General features: G+C 37.5%; 1 protein-coding gene across 1 annotated transcript in view; it reads left to right on the top strand.

Moving 5' to 3' along the window:
• The first annotated feature begins 304 nt into the window (after positions 1 to 304).
• Positions 305 to 14,295, top strand: part of LOC126377808 (transcriptional activator cubitus interruptus) — a 154,111-nt gene continuing 140,120 nt past the window's right edge. The window contains exon 1 of the mRNA XM_050025671.1: positions 305 to 611. The gene's annotated coding sequence lies outside the window, so the exon portion shown is untranslated. The remainder of the gene's footprint in view (positions 612 to 14,295) is intronic.

Consider the following 14,295-nt stretch of genomic DNA (forward strand, 5'->3'; position numbering starts at 1 on the left):
GTTTATGTTAGTGCATCAGTCAGTGTAGCGCTAAGAAAATGCGATTAAGACATTATCTGGTTAGCACTATCCGCGCTAGAACGGGACAGGGCACAAATACGCACGCATACAATTTGTACAGAAATAACTTTCGGTGGGAGCGGGACGGGAAGATTGAAATGTCAGGCTCGACGCGCGCATAATGAGAAAATCGTTGTCTCTTTCACTCAAGACGTTTTACAATCGTTTATTGTCATGTTACTGTCTCGTTTCGACGGGCGAGATTGAGATGAAATCGCCGTTGGCGCTGGTCGCTCGTGTCTGGTATTACTTGCCTATATCGGTGGATACGGCGCGCGCGACGGACGTTGCTACCACTTTTTTTTCTTTTGTTATTTATTCATCGTTATAATTTTTTTAATAACATAATCAGTGACTTTTTTGGATTCGCGTGCGAGTGTCTGTGACTGGGTGGACAGTTTTTTTTTTAAATGAAGTGACGAAATAATTTTCGGTCATTACTTTTGAAGTGAACATGTGTTCTGTGCTGTATTTATTGTTATTCGAATGGATTGCTACTGCTCCGATATAGTTTGACATCTGATGACCCGACAAATCAAGATAAATACACAGTAAGTAACTTTGCATGCATAATTTGCCTTTTTAATTTATTTTAATTAGTCTTAATCAAAGTAAACAAACTTTTAAAATTAAAAACCAAAACTGTGGGTATATTTAAATTTCCTTGCAAACTTTTACGGGCAATTTCGCGAAAGGTCAAATTTTCCCGCCTGCACGGCAACGTTACCGAAATTCTTCCCGTCGGTATTCGTGTTCGTCTTTTTGACTACAGTGACACGTTTTGGTATAGCAAAAGCTTTCAACATGTGGCTGAGAAGAACATTTTGTACCTGCTTCGGTCAAAATGAGAAGGGGCTAACTTTTTGTGTGTTAAAAACAAAGAAGTCCCGGCAACGGGGAGCCGCCGGCCGCGTTGCAGTTAAGTCACGTTTTTAGTATTTCCTGGAAATGACTGGAATATTTAACACTTAAAACATGTGTACCTATTACACAGTTTTTATGGTTTTTGAATACGCTTTAATGGTATTTTTGGTTATATGAGCCGTAAACCTGAGATAAAGCTTTACCGTACAATAAATGAAGCTTCGATTGGATTAGGTACTTAGTATGTTCATCATATTAATCATCATCTTCATTTTCCTCATCATCATCCCGTTTCGCAGTGTCCGCGAGGTAATATATAATGTGAAATCATTCTAAAAATGTTCAGGTTAAACATTATATAGTAAATACTGCACTTACCTAATCAGTTTCATCTATTATAATATATTTTTCACGTAAAATCGTTGAAAATAATGAAAATACTTAATTGAAAGAAATAAATACCCAAAAAAATTCAAACACGTAGGTAATGTATTTCCCAAATTACCTATAATATTACATTTAAACATATCATTTACATTTGAGATTATCAAATTTGCCTTTGTATCAGCTTAAAAATGTTTATTACTTACCTTCTTAAATTTAAGCATTTATTTATTTATTAGAGAAGTAATGTCTAGAATTATTTGGTCTAATTTAAAATATTTTTTAATCAGAACGCAATAAAATAATTACCTATATGTGTTATTGGTTGAAATTATTAACAACAAACATTATGAATAAAACAAAATAGGTGACCAACCTGATCTGATCTAAGAAGGTCATATTGAAGCAATTCATTTAAAAAGCAATATTGCAATTTGGCATTTGCGCATAAAAAAATAAGTGAGCAATTATATCAAATAGCAATATTGCTATTTTAGGTGAATTGTGTCAACGTTGCATTTTTAATCCCCCTGCTACATCATGATGGGATTCACGATGTAATGCTTTTGTTAGAGAAATATATAAAATATTTTAACATAGCTTTCTTCTACAACTTTCATAATAAATTGTTAAGAAACGGACTAAGGATTGCCGATTTTGGTTCACGCCAAAATCTCCCTCTATCCCAAGCCGCTAACTTTGCAAGAACTTTAAAAATACTTTTGAACCTGATAATTTCATAAAAAAATATATCTCCTTGATTTCTATGTTGTGTAGCTACTTTTACTCGTACACTTTTGACACATTTAATATTGTTTAGTTAAAGAGGTGTTTTACGTTCGTCGCCAGAAAAAGATTAAAGATATTTTCTTCCTCTTACATTTCATATTCATTAATGCTACATGAGTTGTGTCAAGGGCCTTTGGCGGCTCAATAATTACCCTGATACCAATGTTGATGAGGTTGGTAATCCACCTCACAATCCACACGATAGAAGATTACAGATCATAAAGACATTAAAACCCTTGCAGGAGGTCACCAATTTTCATAACGTCATAATAACTTTGCATTTCACGATCTCGGCCGAAGATGCACGACGAGCACCGAAGCCCGATCACGAACACAAGATAGAGTAATGATTTGTTTGTATCGCACAAACGGTACCATAGACCGTGTGATATCAAGACTTGACCTTTGATGTAGGCGAAAACCTAACAATCCGAATCCTGGCTCGAACTCTAAACCACTGAAGCCAATCAACCAATCAACAAATATTTATTGCACAAAAACATAAACTCAGGACATGTATGGTCACGAGCATTAATATGTATACACTTTGGTACCATGTCACATTAACTTTTTTGACAAATTGAACTGTAAGTCTCACTAAATGTCAAATATATTAGTGCGACAGAGTCCTAAAGTGGGTACATTATATTGCTCATGACTGTACATACTAAACCGCAATTATAATCGACTTCATAAGTTTGAATTAATATCATCATCATCTATCGTGTGGGTTATGAGGTGGACTACCAACCCTGGTGTCAGGGTTACTATTGAGCCGCCAAAGGCCCCTGACATGGCTCACGTAACGACTACTTACTTACATCAGTAAGTAATAACCTGGACCAACGGCTTGACGTGCCTTCCGAAGCAAGGATCATCTTAATTTCGGACAATCGGGTGATCAGCCTGTAATATCCTAACCAAACTGGGACTACAAAGTATTTTTTGTGATATGTACCCACCGGAAATCGAACCCAGGACCTCCGGACCGGAAGTTTACTTACTTATCTCATTAGGACACCATAGTGGCATTAACACTGTTGCGCTACCAATAAAATGTATGCAGTTGTATAATGGATACCTCACATAGTTGCGCGACTAATTTGTTGCTAGCAACTGTATCTCGAAAATTATTCCTCTGGGGGCGTAACCAAGGTCTCCTATGAATTCTATTTGCAATCAATCATTAAGTAAGTATAATCAATTTTTAAATTTAGTCTCAAAAGTTTCTTCATTCTCTTTAATATAACAGTGTATGATATCAATATTATTTTGCAGCCCTTAAAATTTCTTACATAAACCGAACAATAACTGCAAACCCTATTAAAACTCGATAAAATCAATATGATATACGAATGAAAAATATTCAGTAATAAAAATTGAGTAGTTACTTAAAAATGTGCGTATCTGATACATTTATTACTCTGTTATTTCTTGTATCACGTTCGGTCGACGACTTGCGCTGAGCATCGATCTCTCTATCGATACAGAATCGATTTGATTAAGCAATTACCGAAACTCTTACGAGTCTTTTACTAGTGCCGCACTGAGGTTTTAATGCGTCTAGTTCATTTAATGAATGGGTATATGGGAAATTCCTCATGCTGTTTAGAAGATTTTGATTGATTTAGTTTTGATTTGCCTTGGCGAAGGATCTAGAGGGTTCAAAGACCACGATGATGAAATTCACGTAAAAAGCAATATTGCTATATTACATTTGTTGACTGCGTACTTACATATTTAACGACAAATTGCAATATTGCTTTTTATATGATTTGCTTTGATGTGGTCTTTCTAGATCCCCTAGACACTAATTGATGTTGAAGCCGCTCTAATTTTGCCTGTATACTTAAATTAGGATATTAACTGTAGTTTGCATATAAATGCGTTAGTGCATACATACATACATACATAAACTCACGCCCGTAATCCCTAATGGGGTGGGCAGAGCCAAAAGTAATCAAAGACAACTTGCAGCCACTGTTGATACGAAGTCCAAAGATGGATATGATGAACCTTATGGTGATAAGGGATCAGCCTATCGCCCATAACATTAGTCCATCATGTTAGAGGACACAATCCCTCTGTCGGTTTTTACGATATGCCCGGGAAGAGAAGCAGCTGAACGTGTTCTATGTTTTTTATATGCTCCCAGAACAGCATAGAAGCATAGTTGAGTCGATACGAGAGTAAAAAGATCTAGGTACTGAAACTTCTAAAACTATTAGAACTGACGTGCAAAGCAAGTTACAAATTAAAAATTATCGTAACCACATTTAAACAGAAAATATTTTAACTTTCATGCAAACAGCAAAGCTGTTAAAAGCCTTTTTACTCATACAGATGTGCACGACACCTATTAATAGCAAGCTAGTGAAGCTCATTTTCTCCTGAGAGAACCTATCAACGCAAAATTACATTATATTGATAGTAATTCATTAAATTATGTAAATAAAGAAAAAGGACAAAGTAAGTTCATTAAAGTGTAATTATAATTCACTTTGCAAAAGCAATTATTGAAATCGGATATCTTAGGGCAGGTGCTACTGATATTGAAATGTCGGTTCGACTACTGGCGATATAGCGATGAACTAAATTCACGTTCAATACGGGAGGAGTGGAGATGGGAGTGGACTGGTTGTCGCTAATTAAGTATTATTTAATGATAAATAATCCAATAAACGAAATGTATCCAGGAGAGGACATTACATAAAGGTAGATAATAGGCCGTAAATGTATACAAGTTTAAAATAAAAATACAACATTAAAGAGAGTGAAAGATGCAAAAACGGTATAATAGGAGCGACTTAAACCGAAGCAAATTGAAAATACGATTTTACAATGTAATTACATTGTAATTTGTAAATAAAAGCTTCTCGCTCAAAGACTGAATTATTATATCCAGCAGTAGTATCGTCTGTTTTTTTTTTGAGATTTTTGAGTCAAAGTTGACATTTTATCAGTCAATAGTTAGTATAAAACAAAGTCGTCTGTCTGTTCGTCCGCTTATCGTTAGTCGCTAGTACTCAGTCTCTTTTATTTTATTTATTCACGCAATATTTTTCTGTGTTCTCTGTCACTCATTGATGTATAGTTATTGCTTTCAATGTGCAAATTCCAATAATAAAGTGGACACACCCTTTTATCATTTCAGAAGTTGGTTAAAGCTTTTAAAGACTGTACTTGCGTTCTGAACTTGACTTTTGTAATAAGAATATAATAATTGAATTGTATTTTTGTTGCACTATCAACATCATTATCCACTTTATTGGCTGATGGCAATACACATATTTCAAGAAGTGAGCGTTTTCTTTTACAATCGAATATTGTGTTAATTCTAGTAGAGTCTGAGGATAGACTACATTTAACGGCATTTAAAATATGTTTTTTAAATTAAGAAATTATGTAACGTCTTAAACCTAAATACAAATTTTATCTATCTAAACTGCAAGCCAGCTGCAATTTTGCGTGTCTCTGATATGATGATCAAGGTGCTTAGCAATTACACCACGGAGTTAGTTGTCTTCCTGTGGTTGCCTGAATGTAATAGCACTAATATTGATTGACAATGCTAATTGCCTAGTATTATTGTCTTTCCTTTCTGTTGACTCAATAATGTAAGTAAGTATATTCATTATTTATTGTATTGTAATTCGCGATGGACTGATCACTTGTCATCATCATTTCCATCTTAGGACTTCGTATCTTGATGACTTTTCGCGCTGTCAGCTGTCATCACGCGCAGATCTGCTGCTGCAAGTTATTCGAAACCTCGTGTGAAATACTGTGATAATATAAACAAATACTTTACCAAAGTGATCTCCAACATCCATTTCCACTGTGACATTGTTATTTGCCCATATTTATATGGAATAGTGATCAAATCAGTGAAACTAAAAATACGCTAACTTCACCTCGCGTCACATATATCTCTAACTACCTCCACATAATTTCATATTTCTAGCAGTTATCAAAATGTCAGTTGACATCTGCAGAAGTGTTACCATTAAATAATTTTTTAATTCTACCAAAACAATAATAACCAGCCAGTTAAATAATAACATGGAAACAACCCGTAACCCAAAAATTCTCACCCAACAAGTGTTCCATCCGGGACTATTTACTAAACAGCGATCATCTTCACCCAGTAAAAAGAAAACTAATACCGAATATCCGTCTACTGAATCAACAATACCAGTGGACTCGCATGAAATGGAGGATAGTGACCACACGCCCGAAGCTAACCTTATAGATCCTCCTAGCTGGCAACGAGTACCCACGTCACGTGCTAACAAACGCAAGAAAGTAGAAGCATCGCCTCCTCGTACACATGGATCCAACAGATATGATGTACTTCCAGTGGACATGGTTGAAGAAAATAACACGACTACTAATAAAGTCCATAAGCCACCACCGATTATTCTATATGGCATAGAAAACGTCCCAGAGCTAACAAAACTCATAGAAAGTGTATGTGATCGGGATAAATTTCGCCTAAGAATTGTAAATAAAAACTTACTCCGCGTTCTTCTAGATGCAGTGGATGAATATAAGAATGTTATTGCTCTCTTTCGCGAAAAAGGTTTGATCGGCCATACCTTCACGCAGAAGGAAAACAAATGCTTCAGAATAGTTATTAAGGGCCTCCATCATACCACACCCCATGAAGCCATTACCAATGCTATAGAGTCTACTGGAAATAAAGTAAGAGGAGAAATAATAAACGCCCGATTTGGGCCTGATAAAAAACCTACCTCGACATTTTTCGTCAATATGGAACCAAACCTAAACAACAAAGCAGTTAAGAATATCGAATACATATTTCACCAACGAATTAAAATCGAAGACCCGCGAAAATCCAAGACGATTGTCCAATGCGTTCGCTGTCAGCAGTATGGACACTCCAAGAACAACTGCATGAGGCCCTATAGGTGCGTCAAATGTGGAGAAGGCCATAAAACATCCGACTGTCCTAAAAAAGATAGGAATACCCCAGCAAAATGCGCCCTGTGTCTTGGTAATCATCCTGCTAACTACAAAGGGTGCCAGGTTTATAAAGAAATCCTTGAAAGGAAATCTAAGATAAGTCCATCTGGGGCACCTAAGCAATATGTACCCAAAGACGATCAGAGTAGGCCACCCCCACCGCTCCTTCAATCCAAGACGACTCCAACCAACGACTCTCATCACAAGCAACCTACGTACGCCCAGGTTACGAGGCAAACTCAACCTTCCACCGACAACGTCTTAGAAAGTATTATTCTAAAACAGAACGAAAAAATTGAAATGTTACTCCAACAAATAAGTACCCTCGTGGGACTCTTAACAACAATCGTCGCCAAACTACCACAATGACTTCATTAAGAATTGTAGCATGGAACATTAATGGTTTGTCTCCTAATATTAGAGAATTGGAAACCATTATGATCACTAACAAGTTAGATGTGGCCCTGATATCAGAAGCGCACGCAACAAAGAGAAGCTCATTTAAGATGACTGATCACAGTATTTACTTCGCACCACATCCGCATGGAGAGGCTCACGGGGGCTCCGCCATAGTAGTGAAGAACAGTTTAAAACATAACCTGCAAGAAACATATGAAACGGAACACATTCAAGCAACAACAATAACGGTCGAGGATAATAGTGGCCTTATAACCCTATCGGCTGTATACTGCCCACCCAAACACAACATTAAGGCAGACATGTATACTAGGTTCTTCCAAACACTCGGTAATAGATTCATCGCTGGCGGAGATTGGAATGCAAAGCACACCTATTGGGGATCTCGAATTACCACCTCTAAAGGACGTCAGCTTAAACTGAGTATTGATAAAAACAACCTGGACTCAATATCCTCGGGACAGCCATCGTACTGGCCAACGGACCGCTTACGAATACCGGACCTTATAGACTTTTTCATTGTTAAAAACATAAACCATCTATACACCACCGTAGAATCAAGCCTTGATGGATCGTCAGATCACACGCCTATCATTCTAACAGTCGGCACTACTTTACAAACCCGTGACTATGGAGACTGCCTGTATAACCATAAGACCGATTGGGACTCATTTCGTGCATGTATCGAGAGGGCAATAACTAATCTGAACATTTCGTTAAAAACTGAAAAAGAGATCGATGATGCTTGCATGTATGTTACCAACTTAATACAAGTTGCCGCTTGGAGCAACACTCCTGAAATAAAAAACAAACCGTCGCCAGTCAATGTCTCGCTGGAAGTTAGGAAAAAAATTCAGCATAAGAGACGCCTCAGGCGAATATGGCATCAAAGTCGTCACCCTGAAGATAAGAAAAAATTTAATCTCGCAATAAAGGAGTTAAAAAACCTACTCGTCGAAAGTAACAACGAAACATTAAAGCATAAACTCGAAAAATTATCACCTTCAAAAACTGGAGAATATTCCCTGTGGAAGGCCACAAGAAGCATGGACAAATCGCAACAATGTTTCCCTCCGATCAGAAATGGATCAGGTTGGGCTCGGACCGACTGCGACAAAGCTGAGGTTTTTGCAGCCCATCTTGCATCTGTGTTCATGCCAAACGAGGCTACTAATAATAGCGACACCTCAGACATAGACGCCGTGATGGAGCAAGACCTTCAGATGTGCCTGCCGTTACTACCTGTCTCACCAAAAGAACTCCACAAAGTCATTTTGGAAATGGGTTCAAAAAAAAAGCACCGGGCTTCGACTTAATCACTCCTCGCATTTTAAAAGAACTTCCAAGAAAGGCATTGGTATTTCTCACTGTACTTTTCAACGCTACCTATAGGCTAAACTATTTTCCTATAATGTGGAAAATCTCACAAATATCGATGATCCATAAACCCGGAAAACCAGTCACTGAAGCCTCATCCTATCGACCCATCAGCTTGCTGCCAGTACTCTCGAAACTTTGGGAGAAAGTATTCCTCACACGACTTGAAAGATTTGTTGTAGATAGTAATATTATCCCAGACCACCAATTTGGATTTCGAAAGCATCATTCGACGGTAGAGCAAGTCCACAGAGTATACGATTTCATTCGCCAGAGTTTTGAAAAGAAAGAATACTGCTCCGCCGCATTCCTGGACGTCCAACAAGCTTTCGACAGGGTGTGGCATAAAGGTCTGCTTAGTAAAATAAAAACGCTGTTACCGCACTCAGTTCTACTACTACTGACTTCCTACTTGACAGAAAGAAGTTTTCAAGTCAAACATGGAGACTCCAGGTCAAAATTCTATGCATGCCAGGCTGGAGTGCCACAGGGATCTGTACTCGGCCCCGTCTTGTACAGCATCTACACATGCGACCTCCCTCAGGTTGGGGGTATAACAGTGGCAACATTTGCTGATGATGCTGCATTCCTCGCTTCTGACCCTAATCCTCAAGAAGCAAGCCGTCAACTACAGATGCAACTGATGGAAACAAATACTTGGCTAAACAAATGGAAAATAAAGGCTAGTGCAGCTAAGTCCCACCACATCACCTTTGCACTGAGGAGGGGGGATTGCCCGCCTGTGAAGCTTGGAGAAGAAACATTACCTCACTGTACCTGTGTCAAATACCTGGGATTTCATCTGGATCGACGTATGACATGGAAAATCCACATTAAAAACAAAAGAGATGCCATGAACTATCGCTTCAAAAACCTCACCTGGCTCCTAGGCAGACAATCCAAATTATCTGTCAACAACAAGCTTATGATCTACTGCTTCATCCTAAAACCAATTTGGTTGTATGGCATACAATTATGGGCTATCGCTAGCAAAACCGATATACAGTGTCTACAGAGAGGCCAAAACGCAATTTTAAAGACCATTGCATGCGCTCCCTGGTTTATCCGCAACTCAGAGATCCATAAACACCTAGAATTGCCAACAATTGCAGAAGAAATTGAAAAGCACAATAAAAGGCATATGGAACGGTTGAACAACCATCCAAATCCCTTAGCAACCATGCTGTTGGAAACCAGCAGTAGGGTGAAGAGGCTCAAGAGAATGGATGTTCTTGGGCACAAAAGAAATGGAAGTTAGTGACATTGGTTGCTTTACTTCAAACAAACCAATAACAATGCAACAAATCTGATAAAAGTCTTGCGACTGATTGCAGATAAAAAGAACGGAAAAAAAAAAAAAAAAAAAAAAAAAGGACTTCGTATCAAATGTGGGTGCTAGGTTGATTTGTGGTTTCGCCCTTTCTTTTTTTTTGGTGTAACGGGCACGAGTTTATGTATGTTGTGCCTTCGGTGGTGTTTTTAACGTTTTGGTTTCGGTAATTCTTTCGGCTGTTTGGTTCGGGGCGGTGCGGGTCCGGTTTGCGTTTGGGTCAGACGCGGTCACGACCTTAATGAAGACATTCTGATACTGACGTGATAAAAACTTGCTCTTGTGGGAAAAATATTTCTCCTTTAGTCATTTTGGGTCCTCAGTCAGGACGTGTTACGTGATAGGGTTGTAGACTTGTAATAGTTATGTGTTCTCTTATGACCCTAAATCGATTTTTGGTCTGTATAGTATTTATGTTGTTATGAGAAAGATAGCAAGGGCTACATTTACATGGGCTGGTGATGTCTCCATGTTTATCATATCGGTTTCAATCAATACCAAATGAAGCTGTAAGTTTACTTCTGGTACACCCCAGACACTAAACTTAATCTTATTCTTTACATGTGACGTCTTACCGCGTAAGTGCGAGCGAGACCCTCACTCCTTATCGGCCTACGGTCATTTAAACTAAAGTACCTACGTAAAATTCAGAGGGAGTGAGGTAAATCTAGCTCGGCGCGTGATACGAATTGGTGCGGGGCGGAGAATGTTTGTTCAGTATTATTCTTTGTTCTATGCTTCTGGTTACTTTTTCATTCCGACGGGATTACGTGTGTGTGCTGTGTCTATCTGTATCTTTTTCTTTAGTTCTGTTTCTAGCTCATCATTATCTTGCTTACCTGTCTGTTACTTATCTGTTACAATATAAACAGTTACGTAATCATTCCAATTCGCCAGTCACAAAATTTGATTACCGATGCTTTGGTTGCCTTTGGAATCGGTGATATATGACCTCATCTGTACAACCATGTATCTTCAATACACCATCAATTTAAGCCTTCAACGAATATTGTGGTTTCATCAATTATTTTCTTAGAACAGGCACGGTTCTAGGCCTAGCCCTACGGGGTTGACCCCCCGTCGATCTATGTTCACGAAACTGTTTGTTTCTGTAGGTACAGTTTTAATGAACTGTTCTCTAGAGTTTTGTTCATCAATTGCTATGTATTATTATAAGAATTTACTGTACTTACATCAAATATTTTTTAACGTAATATTGCACTTTTTTCAATTGACATATTTATTGATACCAATGTATTTGTAGTATTTATATTTTATTTGTTTTTAACACAACAGAAAGTCTAACAGAAAGCTCGGTGAGGAGTGGGTCCTCAGTTCATCTTGCGATGGATGTACCCTTTGACTACCCCGTTGCGATATAGTCAAGTAAATAATTACTTTCAAATAATATTTGTTTTTCAGAAATATAACCTTTTATTTAACCTAAAACAAAGAAAATAGGTCGGTACTTACAACATAATTCGCTCTTCAGCTGTTTTCAGGATGGCAAAAAGAAAATCTAAACATACGATTGCAAAATCGTTTCTCATACGGATTTTTTAGGGAAATTATTAAATCCTGAATCCATGTCTGCTTCATGTCCAACGGCTATGTTTAGAAATCAAAGGATTCTAAAACTTTTTGATTTAATTATCATTCCAGTATTATTATCGCAAGGATTGGCCGGAGATCGCGCAAAGTCGAGAGGAGTGGAAAAATCAAGGGGAGGCCTTTGCCCAGCAGTGGGATCGTATAGGCTAAATAAGATAAGATAAGATAAGATCATTCCAGTGTCAATTTTATTGAATCTTTGTTTGGAAAGTAATTTTATCACCGACGGGAACCATGTTTAAATACAATTAAAAGACAAAATTGTTATGTTAGCACCAATTTTATGTTTTGTGAGAAATGTTTGGAGTTTCAAATTGTGTTTTGTGTGTTTTTAGAGACGAATTTATTTAAAGATGGAAGTGAATTATATTCGAGTTTCGAATTCATTGTTTGTTTTTCTGTTATAGTTCAATACTTCTAAATTAATATACCTCAATACATATTTGCGAAATTACTTGCAAGAAAAAGCATTTTGGGAAGGGAGTCCGAATAACACAGGTTTTACAAACGAACATAATAAGTAATATTACGATCGTTAATAACTCTTTTTATTGCACTCAAATCCGCTTAACCAATGGCACAAAATATTCCCTTCTTTTCTCATGTGGGTTGAGAGATCACGCAGGAGGATCTGATGAGAGCTGCAGATAGCGCCATACTTGATACCAAGTTTTGGGCCAATACTGTTTAGTTTGCCACTGGCACGATAAGAAAAAGAACTTCGATATCTATTGTAAAAACTCTTTAATAATTAAGACACTGGCTGTTTTTGATATGACATTTAACTACTTGTTTTTTAATTTGTTCCATTTTTCACTCTTATACTATCTGCCTCAAGCTTTCTTTTTCATAACCTTTGCGACTTATTACTGCAATATCAGGGGTACTATTGAGCTGCCAAAGGTTTGTCATGGCTCATAGAACGACTATATACTTACTTAAGTAAATACGTAGAAGGGACCGAATGTTTCACGTGCCCACTTTTCCCTTAACACAACAATATCTACGATTTTGTTCAAAGAAAGTCCACCAATAATTCATGATCGGAATGCCTACGGACCTCCGGCCCAATTGAGATGTTTTTTGCCCTCTGCCGTCTCACGTCTCCACTTCGGTAGATCAATCAAAATAGTGTTACGAGTTTAACAAATAACTTTTTTAAGTATAACCAACGAACGCCAATTAGTTCTACCCTAGACGATGGCTCTTTCGACGCTTGCTTCCATTTTTTGTTGCAGCACCTACATCATATTTGGTGTTGTGAAGGAGCGAGCTTTGCAACCTGATGCAAGATTTTTTTGATGTAAGTATGCAGGATGTTAGTGACATGGAAAATTCCACTTAATATTAACTCAAAATAATGAGCTGAATCATCGCCCTTAATATTAGTTACGATGTAACTAACACTCTGTATATTTTTAAAATCATCCCCCAGCGTTATCCTGTTTTTCACAGGGTCCGCTTAGGGTCCGGTTCCTAAAGATTTGATTTTCTTTCTGTTCTAATATTTTTCGTAAATGAACAAGACAGTCCACGCATTCTAATCAAAAGGTAATTTGCAAACACACTTGATGTCAAATGTTGCATCATTATTTGTTTCCTTTTATATTCCCAACAATAGTTAGATTAGATTCGTATGTTATCGAAAGATGTCCCTGACACCAGGGTTGCTGTGCTTGGCCATCCATCCACCTCATAACCCCAACAATAGAAAAACACCATCGTATCATCCATAGTATATTTGCTTTGTCTGTAATTTTAACTAACGTAACGTAACTTGTACCAACTAGACAAAATTGTCTTCGAAGCCTATCTGACTACCGTAAGTTATACAATCTCCTTTACCGCTTCTTTCCTTAGACGGAGTCCAGTTTTTTTTTACTGGGTCAGATTTTTATTTAGAGAAGGTCCGATTAGTTTCGCTCCTGTGTGTCTATTACGACCCTGACTGTCCAGAATTATATAGCTGACTGTACAAATATTTTGTGGCCGTATTTTCTGGTCGTGTCACGGTCTCGTGCAATTCCGAATGGTCAATAAGTAAAAAAAAAAAGAAATTGAATTGAAAACAGATTTAGGCATGTGTCGCTTTTTAGTTTTTCATTAGTCGGAGATGTTGTGCGTTTAGTATGTCTTCATTGTTACTTTTATTTGCCGCAAAAGGTGCGAACATAGTCTTCTAATTCTTCAATTTCCGTGGATTATAGGACAAGCGTCCTGACTTATTAAGACATCTCAAGTGTTAAAAATATGTATTGTTAAAATGGTGCTTCAATGACTTGCAAGAATTTGACTGTTATGTATTACTGGCTTATTAGGCCTGCGCGCGGGAGTACTTGATGAACGCTTCCACCCGAGCTATTGCCGTGGCAGCATTTTGAGCTGATAAATTATAAATTACGTTGTTTGACTGGTCAATGACACGAAAGAAGAAGAAGACAGGCTTATTTTCATATGCTTGGAAATTGATTTCATTT

This window comes from Pectinophora gossypiella, chromosome 24 (assembly GCF_024362695.1).
Source record: "Pectinophora gossypiella chromosome 24, ilPecGoss1.1, whole genome shotgun sequence".
In the NCBI taxonomy this organism is placed as follows: Eukaryota; Metazoa; Arthropoda; class Insecta; order Lepidoptera; family Gelechiidae; genus Pectinophora; species Pectinophora gossypiella.